The sequence below is a fragment of the Cervus elaphus genome, chromosome 19 (assembly GCF_910594005.1).
Source record: "Cervus elaphus chromosome 19, mCerEla1.1, whole genome shotgun sequence".
Taxonomy (NCBI): domain Eukaryota; kingdom Metazoa; phylum Chordata; class Mammalia; order Artiodactyla; family Cervidae; genus Cervus; species Cervus elaphus.
The window spans coordinates 162881-178077 of NC_057833.1; the positions used below are offsets into that span (position 1 = coordinate 162881).

General features: G+C 50.9%; 1 pseudogene; it reads left to right on the forward strand.

Annotated features, from left to right (window-relative positions):
- Window positions 1-268: 268 nt before the first annotated feature.
- On the forward strand, window positions 269-14213 carry LOC122675842 (annotated as a pseudogene).
- Window positions 14214-15197: the final 984 nt, after the last annotated feature.

Sequence of the window (15197 nt, forward strand, 5' to 3'; positions counted from 1 at the left end):
TCCTTGTTCATCAAAGGGCCACTAATTAATAGAACACCCCAGGATCTCTCTACGAGCACTTACCCTCTTCTTTTCCTGACCTCCAGCTATTCTCCCTGCCTTGCTCTCATTATTATGCTGAAAGTTGAAGGGGAAGAACCTTAAGATATGAATTCTAGTTTTCATTCACTATCCACCTAGGTCCTTTTGTTACATTCCAGTGTTCAGGCCCCCCCCCCCCGCCCCCCCCCCCGGCCCGAAATCAGGTATTTCCAAGAATTGTCAAAGTATTAACTAAAGTCATGCATGTGAAAACACTTCATAAAGTCCTAAAGAACTAAAGAAATGCCTGTTGTCTTTTACTCACATGGAAGAGAATGTCCAGGGCACCATTAAGTAAGGAATCTAGTTTGAAGGAATTGCCGGGAGTAGCAAAATTGCTGAAAACAAGTGGCTCCAAGTAGGCTCAGAAACCAGTGCCCCATCACAGAAAAGCAAGGACCCCTGGACAGCACCCCAGACAAAAAGGCGGTAAGAGAAATTTGGGGAGTTCCTTTAATTACTTCCTCTAATCCCTGTAGAAAAGCTAATAAGTGTGACCTAGGTGTGTGGCGTGGACTTTGGGTAGGCGGGGGTTTAAGCTGGACGGATCTGAGTCATGATGTTAGCACTGGGGCCTTGGGAAAATCTTATACATTTTCTGAGTTCCTGATTGCTATGTGTAAAGTGAAGATAAGGATACATAACTTATACAGTGCTTGAAATCCTTACATTAAATGCAAAAGTCTGACACCTACAAGTAGTTCAATAAACCCAGCTGTGATGATGGGAATCGAGCTTTGTTAGTGTTTATGCCCAGACCTCTGCTCAATGCCTTACGTGTCATGTGCCCTTAACATATATTTTCTGAGTAGATGTGTCGGTGAACTATTTCCTAAGTAGGAAGGTTTGGAAGTTAAACCTACTAATGGGAAGTGAAGGATGCTATCACTGAACTGGGCATCGGTGGTCAGTGGAGCCTCAGTCTCCTGAACCTGTAGTTAAAGGGACAAAAAGCAAAGTATAGAGAATGGACTTCCCGGTGGTGAAGTGATTAAGACTCCATGCTTCCACTGCAGGAGGTGTGGGTTCCATTCCTAGTCAGGGAACTAAGATCCCACAAGCCATGCAGCGTGGAGAAGAAATAAATAATGTATCATTAAAAAATAAAATTACAAAAGTAAAAGTTTGAAAAATACATGTAAGAAAGTTTTAACAAAGTGTATAGATGGACAGGTAGGAGATCTCACACTTTCTGATAAAACAAGGACTAACTCCCCAGACCCCACCAGCCTTGCTTAGCTTCTGTTCTCCATCTTAGAACTCAGAAGAAAAGAGACTGGAGTGAAGAGGTACAGTTTACGAGAAAGAAAGGGCCACATATACCAAGAGGTCAGCGAGCCCCAGGATGATGACTACCTCTGTGAGTGACCCCGCTGGCCCACTCACGGAGAAGGGGCTACGGTGCCTTGGTCCACTAACCTCACCGCACCATTTGGTCCCCGGCCATCCCCTTCCTCTATGACTTGGGGTGCAGGATCGAGGCCAAATGCCATGAATGCCCCAGTTCTTTCTGAAGGACGTTATGACCAGCAACACCACTATACCTCCTCTCATCCCTGTTCTCACCTCCAGATTGTGAGGAGTGTCAGAACTTCTTCATCGACAGCTGTGCTGCCCATGGGCCCCCAACCTTTGTAAAGGACTGTGCAGTGGAAAAGGGGCATGCCAATCGCTCAGCCCTCACTCTGCCCCCCGGGTTGAGCATCAGACTGTTGGGCATCCCTGACGCTGGGCTTGGAGTGTGGAACGAGGCGTCGAATCTGCCGCTGGGCCTGCACTTTGGCCCCTACGAAGGCCAGATCACAGACGATGAAGAGGCCGCCAACAGTGGATACGCCTGGCTGGTGAGAAGCACCCGTTTCCCTGTCCTCTGGCCTCTAATCACTTGTACGTGGTGGGGGGTACTTCATGTCTACATGCGAGGATGCAGATGGTGATAACACGGTCGGGAATGACACAGTCAGCCCTGTGTACTGTGTGCCCTGGGCGTAAACACAGGACTTCCATCTAAAGGTCAGAGGAGAGGTGGGATCATAGTGTACACACACACACGACCTCTATCTAAAGGTCAGAGGAGAGGTTGGACCACAGTGTACAGACACTCAGGACCTCTACCTAAAGGTCAGAGGAGAGGTGGGACCACAGTGAACAGACACTCAGGACCTCTATCTAAAAGTCAGAGGAGAGGTAGGACCACAGTGAACAGACACTCAGGACCTCTATCTAAAGGTCAGAGGAGAGGTGGGAACACAGTGTACAGACACTCAGGACCTCTATCTAAAAGTCAGAGAAGAGGTAGGACCACAGTGAACAGACACTCAGGACCTCTATCTAAAGGTCAGAGGAGAAGTGGGAACACAGTGTACAGACACTCAGGACCTCTATCTAAAAGTCAGAGAAGAGGTAGGACCACAGTGAACAGACACTCAGGACCTCTATCTAAAGGTCAGAGGAGAGGTGGGACCACAGTGTAGAGACACTCAGGACCTCTATCTAAAGGTCAGAGAAGAGGTGGGACCACAGTGTACAGACACTCAGGACCTCTATCTAAAGGTCAGAGAAGAGGTGGGACCACAGTGTAGAGACACTCAGGACCTCTATCTAAAGGTCAGAGAAGAGGTGTGACCACAGTGTACAGACACTCAGGACCTCTACCTAAAGGTCAGAGCAGAGGTGGGAACACAGTGTACAGACACTCAAGGACCTCTATCTAAAGGTCAGAGGAGAGGTGGGACCACAGTGAACAGACACTCAGGACCTCCATCTAAAGGTCAGAGGAGAGGTGGGACCACAGTGAACAGACACTCAGGACCTCTATCTAAAGGTCAGAGGACAGGTGGGACCACAGTGTAGAGACACTCAGGACTTCCACCCAAAGGTCAGAGGAGAGGTGGGATCACAGTGTACAGACACACAGAAGTGACTCCTCCCTTGTGGAGACCTTGCCTTCAATGAACCAAGAGACTCAGCCTTGGAATGATGAGTAAGGAGCTTACCGTGGGGTCCGAATGGCAGGTGAATCCATGCAGGCTGAAAAGCACCAATGACTACACAGGGAAATAGCTCTTCTATATCTTCCTACCAGGAAAAAATAAAAGAAAGAGGGAAGCATGTAACTCTTTCTCTGACACTCAGATCACCAAAGGGAGGAACTGCTGCGAGTATGTGGATGGAAAGGACACGTCTTGGGCCAACTGGATGAGGTGAGTGCAGTGAGGCTGCAGTGTGTAGACATTGAGACTCCCTCCATCCCACGCCCCTTTCCTTCTCAACCTGGCTCCCTCAACAGCTTTCACATCTTCCTTCCTCTTTTCCCTCCATATCATGCTCTTTCATTTCAAAAGACACTAGAAAGAAGGAAATAAAAATATGGCATGTGCCGTCAAGATACAAGTCTATATGCTGAACAAAACTGGTGGACTTGAAAACAACTTGAGGAGTCTAGATTCACCAGGGACACTTTAACTCACTTAATGGACACTTACCACGCACTTTATGTTTCGGTTTAGACAGTGAACTTCGTTACTGAAGCAGATCACACAACCCATGTCCTTTTGGAGAACATACTGCATACAGACATTAGCCAATTGATTTTAGGAACAGTAACCTTATCTTTTCTATCTTTGAGTAAATGCACAGTGCCAGGATAACCTAACACAGGAGACCTTGACTCTATGTGGGCAACAACCTCCTCAGACTTGGTTCCAGTGACAAGTGGGCCCTGAGGCCTCAGAAGGAATGGGGGGCCGCATGGCCCTGAGCAGGGTCATTCTCTGAGGGCCTCTCCTTTCATCAGGGCAGGCAGACAGTGAACAAATTATTACTGTTCCATGTCTCAAGCTATATCAGAGCTCTCTCCAAGTTTCCGTGGGAGGGGGTGAGCAAGTGAATAGGACCCTGGATACACGTGGGGAGATGGGAGAAAGCCTCGGGAGAGAAGGCAGGCTGGGGTGAGTGCTGAGGGCTGCGTGTTAGACAAGGAGCACCAAGTCCTGTGGATGGAAGAGAACTTAACTCAGAGTTTAGAGGAGCTGGAGGTCACCAGCCTCACAGACAGTCCACGTGGAGACGAGTCTGGAAGTGGGCTCCGGAAAATGGCTAATTCGGTAAGGAGAGAAAGGCATGGGAATTCACATGGCCTGGTCGAAGGTGTGAGTAGAAGGTCCACATGAGGGGCGGCCTCAGAGGCGGAAGGCAAGGAGGTGGGCATGGTCGGAGGGTGGAGGGCACTCATCACCTGAGGTTTCTTTCCCTTTCCCGGCCTCGACCCCAGGTATGTGAACTGTGCCCGCGACGACGAGGAGCAGAACCTGGTGGCCTTCCAGTATCACCGGCAGATCTTCTACCAAACCTGCCAGGTGGTCAGGCCGGGCTGTGAGCTGCTGGTCTGGTACGGGGACGAGTATGGTCAGGACCTTGGCATCAAGTGGAACAGCCGGGGGAAGACTGAGCTCGCGACCGGGAGAGGTGAGTGTCAGCCCTCTTCCAGCACCCCACCCCATCCTGTGAGCCTCCGTGGTCCGATTTAGAAGCAGAGTACAATCCAGTCCAAAGGAAGTTGAGTTGCAATAAAAATGCCTCAGAATTTGATTCTTTTCATATGATTGTTAAGAAAAATTATTATATTAAAAATGTTAGTTCTAATTTTTAATATTTCATGCAAAAAATAGGTAACATCACCTTCTGCTGAAAGGCTTAGAAGCAAAAAGCAAGTTTTCTAGCACCTACCAGCTCTCTGCCCTTTACCTCTTTCTTCCTTATTCCCTCCCATTTCTTTTTTTTTTTTTCACTAAAATAAAGACATTTTATTTTAAAATATTAATAGGACAAAGATATTTAAAGAGTCACACTAGGAAATTTATAAATGACATCTACCAATTTAAAGAAAGTAAATGGAATTCCTTAGTCATCAGTATTTTATTTATTTATTTATTTCATTTACTTTTATTAGTTGGAAGCTAATCAGTTTACAATATTGTAGTGGTTTTTCTCATACATTGACATGAATTAGCCATGGATTTACTTGTATTCCCCATCCCGATCCCCCCTCCCACCTCACTCTCTACCCGTTCCCTCTGGGTCTTCCTAGTGCACCCAGCCCGAGCACTTGTCTCATGCATCCAATCTGGGCTGATGGTCTGTTTCACCCTAGATAATATATATGTTTTGATGCTGTTCTCTTGAAACATCCCACCCTCGCCTTCTCCCACAGAGTCCAAAATTCTGTTCTGTACATCTGTGTCTCTTTTTCTGCTTTGCATATAGGGTTATCATTACCATCTCACTAAATTCCATATTTATGTGTTACTATGCTGTAATGGTATTTATCTTTCTGGCTTACTTCACTCTGTATAATGGGCTCCAGTTTCCATCTCATTAGAACTGATTCAGATGAATTCTTTTTAATGGCTGACTAATATTCCATGATGTATATGTACCACAGCTTCCATATCCATTCATCTGCTGATGGGCATCTAGGTGGCTTCCATGTCCTGGCTATTATCAACAGTGCTGCGATGAACATTAGGGTACACATAGACAGTGACGTGCATTCAGTTACTGTTCCAGTTTGTTGTCATGTGAGTTCACACTCTGTGCCAGACGCGGCTCCACGCACCGAAACAGACAGAACCACTGCCCTGGGGCAGCAGGGGCTTCACACCAGACAGGGGCTGATGCTCTGAGGAAAACCAGCGCAGGGAACGTGCCTCGGGTCAGAGTGAGCAGAGGGTGGGGTGTGGTGCAGGACGGTGGGGCAGAGTCTCTACAGAGATAACGCCTGCGGGGAAGGATTCCAGGCAGGGAAGCGGCCAGTGCCTCAGACCCAGGGCCGGGAAGAGAGGCCATGCCAGGGGTCGCGGGAGGAAACACAGAGGGAGAGGAAGGAGGCTAGATGGGACACGGAAACCTCAGGGCCTGTGTCCACGTGCAGGCCCCAGGGGTCCTCCTGGGTGACACAGAACAACCGCGCGGCTTTCTGCTGCAAGCGGCATGTTCTCTGTGCTAAGATGATGCTTTGGTTCATTTTGGGGACGAGACATCAACGGGGAGCCCCCTCAGAGGTCAGTTGATTGCCAGACATGAGGGGAGAGTGGGCTGTCTGAAGATGCTTTGGACTGAGAGTGTGAAGAATCTGGCTGGAGATGTATTTTTAAATAAGGCTTCCTAGTGCACATTGAATGAACTAAGCCTGAATGTAATAAATGAGGTATGAGTACTGGTGAGGCTTGAGAAAGGATATGCCTTTATTTTATGATTTATGGGAAACTGAGAGAGAAGTAATTTGTGAACCAGTTTGGTCAGCAGGGGCCACAGACCTGTAGTCAGTGGGACCTGGGCCGCTCGGTCTCGTCCAGTCTCAAACCCACTTCCTGCAGAGATCGGCACAAAGGCTGCTCTTTGAACAAGGAGCCACAAAGTCAGATTTACCCACACCTGCTCTAACCACCCCCTGTGCTGCCTCCCATATGTAGAGAGCTCCAGGCCAGGCGCCCCTAACTTAATAGACCCTGTCCCCTCATAGGGAGCCATTTAGGAGATTCCACCTAAGTCATGAACTATTATGTCTCAGTAGGTAAAACACCCGTGGTCACTGTGACGTGACATTTCAGACACTTACACGCAGGGAAAGTTCCTGCAGATCCACCTCTATCAGGAGAGACGCTGCCTCTGATGCTGCTGGAAGGTCCCTATCTGGGTGATAAAAGAAAAGGCCCATGCCACCCGCTTCCTGGATTTCTGTAGATGTAGAGAATAAGAGTGGAGTGGAAATGTGGACTATAAAGACACACTCGATGGGAGACAAATCGTGCACTGTCAACACTTGGATGATTAGTGGGGCAGGCCTGACCATGGCAAACCAGCTACCTGACCAAAAGCTTCCTCTTTCAGCAGAACCGAAGCCCAAGATCCACCCATGTGCCTCCTGCTCTCTGGCCTTCTCCAGTCAGAAATTCCTCAGCCAACACACCCAGCGCAGTCACCCGTCTCAGACCCTCGTGAGACCATCTGAAAGAGACCTCCTCCAACCAGAGGATCCCTGCCCAGGCAATCAAAATCAGCGATATTCAGATCCACACAGCCCGAGCGACAAACCTGAGGGCCGGGAGGCCAAGGACAGGCCACAGCCTTTGCTGAAAAGTATAAGGCTGAAGAGGATTTCAAGGGCCTCTTCCTACTCACCCGGAGGACAAATGGGGCGTTCTGGGGTGCATGAGAAAATGAAAGACGAGCCCAGCACAAGCCAGAAACTGAATCCAGAGGACACAGGCACATTACTCTTGGGGACAGGGGTCTCAGGGATTATGAGAGTCACGTACGGAGAGTGTGGGCAAGGTTCCAAGGACAGGTCAAGTCTCAGCACACACGAGAGGACACACACAGGGGAGAAGCCCTATGTCTGCGGGGAGTGTGGGCGAAGCTTCCATCGGAAGTCAACCCTCATCAGACACGAGAGGACACACACAGGGGAAAAGCCCTATGTTTGCGGGAAATGTGGGCGAAGCTTCAGTCACAAGTCCGTTCTCATCAGACACCAGAGGACACACACAGGGGAGAAGCCCTATGTCTGCGGGGAGTGTGGGCGAAGCTTCCATCGGAAGTCAACCCTCATCAGACAGGAGAGGACACACACAGGGGGAAAGCCCTATGTTTGCGGGAAATGTGGGCAAAGCTTCAGTCACAAGTCCGTTCTCATCAGACACCAGAGGACACACACAGGGGAGAAGCCCTATGTTTGGAGGGATTGTGTGTGAAGCTTCAGTCAGAAATCAGTCCTCATCAGACACCAGAGGACACACACAGGGGAGAAGCCCTATCTTTGCGGGGAGTGTGGGCAAAGCTTCAGCGGTAAGTCAGTCCTCATCACACACGAAAGGATACACACAGTGGAGAAGCCCTATGTTTGCAGGGATTGTGGGCGAAGCTTCAGTCAGAAGTCAGTCCTCATCAGACACCAGAGGACACACACAGGGGAGAAGCCCTATGTTTGCGGCAAATGTGGGCGAAGCTTCAGTCACAAGTCCATTCTCATCAGACACCAGAGGACACACACAGGGGAGAAGCCCTATGTTTGCAGGGAGTGTGGGCTAAGCTTCAGTCAGAAGACCCATCTCATCTCACACCAGAGGACACACACAGGGGAGAAGCCGTATGTTTGCGGGGAGTGTGGGCAAAGCTTCAGCGATAAGTCAGTCCTCATCACACACGAGAGGACACACACAGGGGAGAAGCCCTATGTTTGCAGGGAGTGTGAGTGAGTCATGACCAACAAACCACACCTTAGCCACAGGAGGATTACTGCAGCCACCCCATGCCTCAGCTCTAAGGGGGCCTCACAGGAGGTCTGTGACCCGTTACTGTCCACAAGAGTAAGAGAAGAGACTTCCCATGTGGTCCAGTTGCCAAGACTCCAATGCAGAGACCCACGTTCAATATCTGATTGGGGAACTAGCTCCCACAGGCTGCAAGTAAGACACAGCACAGCCGAATAAATAAATATATAATAAATATTTTAAAGAAAGAGTGTTGTAAGCAAGAATTACTTGTTAAGTAGACCTTCCACTTTCATGACAGGAGAGGAGGAAGATAAACAGCAGTGGGTTTCTTAAGTGTTCTGGAGATGTTCATGCCAAGGGCCTTCGTGGTTTTTTAGTACTCCTAAGAAATTTTGTCTCCAAACAAATCTGAAGCCCAGACTATTTACTCTTTCCCCTCTTATCACTGACAGTAGTGGAGTCCAGTCATAGCTGAACCCCTGGGAAGGCATAATTCTGGAGCCAAGTCAGTTAGGTCACTGGACAGTGAGTTCCTGGGTCCAGGGAGAGGAATCTAGGGTTTGAGACAGACTCACCAGAGAAGGGATTCCCTGGCCTCCTGCGAAGTGGGGCCCCTCCTCCTTATAGACCCCGACTCTCCTTTGGCCTCTCCTGTTGGCCCTCTGGTTCCCTCTGACTTCTGTAGCCGCAAAGGTGAAGGCCACGTGCACGTGTGTGTGTGTGCGCGCCTGTCTCAGCATGGGCCATCTGGTCTCTGCTGCTCCCTCGGGGTCATCACAGCATCTGGGCTCCAGATTCAACCACAGGGTTCCAGTTCTCAGCCCTGCCCTCAGCAGCTGTGTGAGCTTGGGCAAGATGCTCAACCTCTCTGTGTCTCTAATCTCATCTGTGATACGGGGTGGGAGCACCAGCATTTTGGTCTGATGCGTAAGCACAGGCGGAATCTGGCTGAGGCTGGCTGAGAACGCAAGCCACACCTTTGCTGTCCTTTGTGGGTTTTTTTTTTCTCTTTTTTAATTTTTTCATAGAAGGATAATTGCTTTACAGAATTTGTTTTCTGCATGTTTTCTGCAAGCCAAAAATAAATAAATAACCTTTTTAAAGTAAGAGATCACAGCATTCTCTGCTGATCCAGAGCCTAGGACTCTGAGCTCCCAACACAGGGAGCCACATTCAATCCCTGGTCAGGGCACTATTTCCCACATGCTGCAACTGAAGGTCTTGCATGCCATATCTAAGACCCAGCGCAGCCAATTAAATGAATACTTAAAAGTAGGAGGTGGTTCATTTGTCACCATAGAAAACTGCAACATTTTAGGAAAAGAAAAAAAAATAAGATCTTATTTTGCAAGTGCTCATGGTTGATTGCAAAAATTTTCTCATAATATGCAGCTGTTAAAAAAAAAGATAAATTTAGAAAATACAGAAACTAAAACCCACCCATGAATGTGTGGGGAACATCAATTACTGCAGCATCCGGCCACCACACACGGGAACACACGTCCGTGTTTTTCTTCTACAAAGAAGTTTTCAGCCTCCACCCCCCTTCCCACCGGCCTCTGCTCTGCTCACCAAGAAGACTGCGCTTTGGCTTCGTGACCTGGGGGTTTCTGTTGAACTCAGGGAGGTGGAGGAGTAGAGCTGTGTGGTTGGGGGCACCGTCTGGCCTGCAGTGAGGAGAGAAGCGCGAGTGCTCCGCCTCTGGGTCCAGTAACTCCAGGGGCCTCGGGGAGCCGCCCGGGAAGAAGCAGCTCAAACACCTTCCCTGCAGTCTTCACAGTTACAGCACGTCCCACGTCTCGGGGTTCAGCTGTGGGTTAACAAGTCCTCTCTTGTTGGACAGAAAAGTGTTTCCACAGAGAATCTACCTGGATCTGGCCTCGGTTGGTACAGATGTAACAGGCAGTATGTTCAGGGCTCAGGGAACTTAGTTCTGAAGCTCCCTGGGTTTAGGGCTACAGCATTTCCTCACCTCCACCCCTTCAACGGTCATGGAGCCTTCTCTTCCAGAGGAAGGTGTTTGGCAACATCAGCCACAAAGACACATACTAAAGAGGAGGAAGGCCACGGCAGGCGGGGCTGGGTGTTCCTGGGGGAGCCGAGGGGCCTTGGACACTCCATGCTAGACCCCTGCCCCACCGGCTTCTCCTCCTTCTCGCTGGGCATGCAGCTTTCACCTGCTGGGTGCCCGCCAGTGAGGGGCTCCCAAGACACCAAGCTGGGGTTGGTGATGGGGGAGCTGGATGCCAGGGAACCTGAGACCCTGCAGCAGGTCAGTGCACTGTGGATGAGGGCCGGCCTCACTGACCGGTTAGGCCTGTGCATTCAGGACACCCTCTCTGGACCCCAGGTGGAGGGCTCCTGCCCCCACTGCCCACCTGGGTCTCAGGAGGTGTTGTCCTTCCCACCTCCCACCCAGAGAATGAAAAAGGCCAGTTCCCAAAAGTGGGAGCAGGGCGGGCAGAGTGAGTCTTGGGTCTCACAGGGTCCCTGTGAAGAGGGGTTCACTGCTCCCTGGATCCCTCTTGGCTGGTTCTCCTTCTGTGTTGTCTTCACACCAAATCTCACAAGGATGAGGCAGTCCAGGTGCCTACAGCATCACTTGCCCAGGTGCTGACAACCCTCCTTATTTATTATGGGCAGGGAGACAGGGTGGCTGGTGTGATGCTCCCCTGGACCACAGAGGAGACCCCCTAGGTTGTGTTTCTTCTACTCCTGAGACCCAGGAGGGCATTGGGGGCAGAGCACCTCCAGCTGGGGTCTGGAGAGGGTGTCCTGAATGCCACCCTGGAGAGGGTGGCATAACTGTCCAGTGTGGCTTCATGGGGTACGGGCAAGAGGGGTTCTAACTGCTTTCTAAATATTTCAGACAACCACTGAGTTCCTTCTGGTTTTTGGTTTCAGATCTTTTTATATGGTCGATTTTCAGTGTCTTTATTGAATTTGTTACAATATTGCTTCCATTTTATTTTTTTATTTTTTGACTGCAAGGCATGTGGGATTGTTACCAAGTCCAAGCTCGCTCTGCATGCCTCACAACAGGGCGATAAATCAGAGGTGAGGTGCTGAGCAAGGAAGATGACTTTACTTGGAAAGCTGGCAGACTGAGAAGATAGCAGACTAATATCTTGAAGCAACCATCTTGTCAGGGTCTGGATGCCAGTGTCTTTCATAGAATACAAAGCTGGGAAGTGAGGAAATAAAGTAAAAAGGTCATTTATCTGGCAAATATCTCCTGGAATGGTCAGCCTTGGAGGGATATGTGTTACTTTCTCCCTGCTGTAGCCATCCACAGGTGGACAGGTCCTGGACAGAGGCAGAGGGGCGGGGTTTCCTGAGGCAGGCCATTATGTATGGACAGCATCCCTGTAGCAAACAGACCAACAGGAAGCAAAGGTTAAAGGAAAACATTCAACATGGAGTCAGATTTTGTTCTTCCCTGTAACAATTCCCAGTTACAGTGTCCATTCAACAATCTTATGGGAAAAGGGGTGATGACTGTTCTAATTGCCCCACTAGTTGCATCTTTTGGGGAGTGCCCACCACTGGTGCCAGTGTGCTGAATGTTGAGATTTGTCTTTGTTGTTCTTTGGAAAGTCTCTACTTCATATGTATAGACATAAATATATTATAATACAGGTCTTGAGAGTTGTTTTATACAGTACAAATCTTTTAGGACTTCAAAACCAGGGGTCAGCATCTAAAGTTAAGGAACTTAGCACTTTTCTATGTGTGGGAAGATGCACCAGCCATCTCACTGAAATCATCCCCTTTGATACACACCTTACCACCTGGGACCAGCATCCTGACTTCTCCTTTCTGAGTTTCCCCAGGGCTCACAGTGGTGAGTGGCTGAGTCTGATGGCTGCTGGAAAGCAGGTATTCTTTTCTTTCCTGACTTTCCTCAGAGCTCACCATGAGAAGTGGCTTCAGTTTGATACCATCTAGACAGTAGGAGGGGGAACCTAGGTCCCCATTGTGATCATCTCAGCAGAGAGAGCAAGCACGTCCTGTGACTCCAGACAACCTTCCAACGTTCAGGGCTCAGCGTTCAGCCTGCAGGATCCACATTCGTCAGCTCAGCCACCATGCTCTGCACTTAGTTGCTATGTAGCCCTGAAACCTGCACTGCAGGAGGCCCTCTAAATGTGCCGTCCTGTCCAGCAAACTCTCAGTCACACCCTCCAAGCCTGACCCAGGCCTAGCTCTGCTGAGAGGGTCTCACTGGGGACCCAGGTTCCCCCTCCTGCTCTCCCACATTCCGTACCTGAGTGGGGAGAAGGCAGGGGCTGGGGGCACAGTGCCTCCAAGCAGGTAGGGTAGACGTTCTCCCATCACCCCTTGTGGTCCATCCCTGGGAGCACAGTCTAGTGTCACTTTTAGTAGTAGAGGACATGTGTCCCCAGATCCGGCCCACCCTCTAGCGGATGTGAGCTGTGAGCAGTAACACAGGAAACCCCGAGTGACCTGCTTAGGCTGGAAGACTAGTTCCTGGGATGTGAGCTGAAGTCTGAAAGTAGCTTCTCATTGGGATTAGCCTTCTCCAGACGTAGCTTGGGGGCAGCAAGAGCGCAATAAGCGGCCCCCAGCTGGGGCAGCCACACAGTGCCTCTCGACAGCCCTGTGGAAACTGTGCACCAGAGTGACCAGGAGCCCACATTCACCCAGCAGATGGCTTCTGAGAGGTCAGTAACAGACTAAAGCAACCATGAGCCTGTACTCACAGCAGACAGCCTCTGAGAGGTCTGTGACAGACCAGAGTGACCACGAGCCTGCACGCACCCAGTGGACAGCCTCTGAGAGGTCTGAGACAGGTCAGAGTGACCACAAGCCTGCACTCACCCAGTGGTGAATTCTTGCCTGGAGAATCCCATGGACAGAAGAGTCTGGTGGGCTACAGTCCATGGGGTCAGAAAGAATCAGACACAACTGAACACCTGAGCACACACACATGAAACAGAAATGGACTCGGGGACAGAGGGAACAGACTGGCGCTCTCCGAGGAGGAGGGGACGGTGGAGGGATGGAGTGGGAGGCTGGGCTCAGCAGATGTAGCTTTTGTAAGTAGAATGGTTAAAGAAGGCCCTGCTGCATAGCAGAGAACAATATTCAGTATCCAATGATGAACTATAAAAGAATATTTATAAAAAGAATGTATATGTGTGTATAAGTGTATCCCTGAGCTGCGCAGCAGAAATTAACACATTGTAAACCAGCTATACTTCAAAAAAAAAAAAAAATACTGATAAAAAAAAAAACAAAAAACCAGACACTAGCCAATTACAACAGACACTCAACCCAGGAGCACCAAGTCCCGAGCAGTCAGAACATGGACCAACCAGTCAGAAGAGGGGCCGACAGGAGACGGGGTCCCACGGCGGCCCACAGGCTGGCTGGGAGCCCTGGGCGCCGTAAGCCACAAGTGTCGCTGGAGGAAATGAGAACTCTACCCACACGACTCCCCCTCCAGCTCAAAACAAAGCGGCTCTGCTTCCCCTGACCCTTTAACTGAGGGGCCCCGGGACGCCCTGGCTTGGTGCTGGGACCAGGAATGTACTGGTCGGATCCTAATGCAGGGGAGGTCTGTGAGGGCAGCTCTGGAGTGGGTGGGCCAGGATGAGCGCAGCAGCTCCGCCCATTCCTCGAAGGTCGGACAAAACAGAGCCCAGGAGGCCGGAAAGTGTTCTAACGAAGGGCAGGCCCCACGTCGGTGCCTCCGCTCTCAGGCTGAGGCCCAGCGCTGGCCCCCTGTGCCGGTCTGCAGCGCGTTCTGCACACGCCCTGATGCCTCAGCTGCTGAGCCCCAAGGAGAAGGCTTGTGATGGCAGCCATGCCCACAGGCACCAGCAGCACTGACCATCTGGCTCCCGGCTCAACAGCGAGGTCCAGCTGAGGCCAGCGGGCACCTCATCAGCGGTGCTCCAGGGTGGGCCCCGTGTCACCAGTAAATGGCAGTGTCACGATGCAGGCCAGCAGGACTCAGCCTGGCGGATTGCTAGACTCAGCGGGGACACACCAACCCACGAACACTCCCGGCCCTGGGTCAGGCAGAGACCCGAACAGGCAGACAACTGCAGAGAGCAGGGTCCACGGCACAGACAAGGTGCACCCATCCACGGGCAGGGAAGGGGCACCATCTCAGGGGGCGCCCTTAATCCCCCAGCTTAAGCATAAAGGTGGTAGGAGGTGGTAGGAACAGCCTTGGAGCTGCTTTTAAGTCATGCAGGGCAGGACATGCAGGTGAGTGAAGGCCAGAGGGAATGTACCATAGAAAACAGAGTGTCTGGGGAACAGACGGGCTTGGGTGGAACTGAGCTCAAGGGGGCTGGGAGTCCGGACTCAGAAACCCTGTACGCCTCTCTCCCATCTCGGCCTCCTAATCTACTTAACCCCCACTCTGCAGCCTGAGGCCGCCTGTCCTGCGCATCTCCACACTCGGACCGTCCACTCATTCACAGATATTTGCTTAGCACCTACCTCTGGCCAGGTCGTGTTCCAGGCACGGGACAGCCGTGAGGAGACAGACAATAACCCCAGTCCTTGGGGAGCAGAAGCTCTACCAGAGGCCAGATGCACCGCTCCTGTGGCTGAGCCCCGGCCTTGCCCTCCCCAGCCACCAGCCAGACCGCTGGAGCTCTGGCGTAAGATGCAGTTCTGTCTGAGCACCCCCCATCCTCCACGAAGGCGCCTCTCTGGACTTGCCGCCAGTCAGCCCCTGCCTCCCCGAGTCCTGTGTCCTTCTCAGCACAGACCACCATCTGAAATGGCCTCCCTGCCACCTCTGCGACCTCAGTGTACCTGGCGATCTCATGTCCTCGGTGAAGGAAGTTCCCGGCTGCC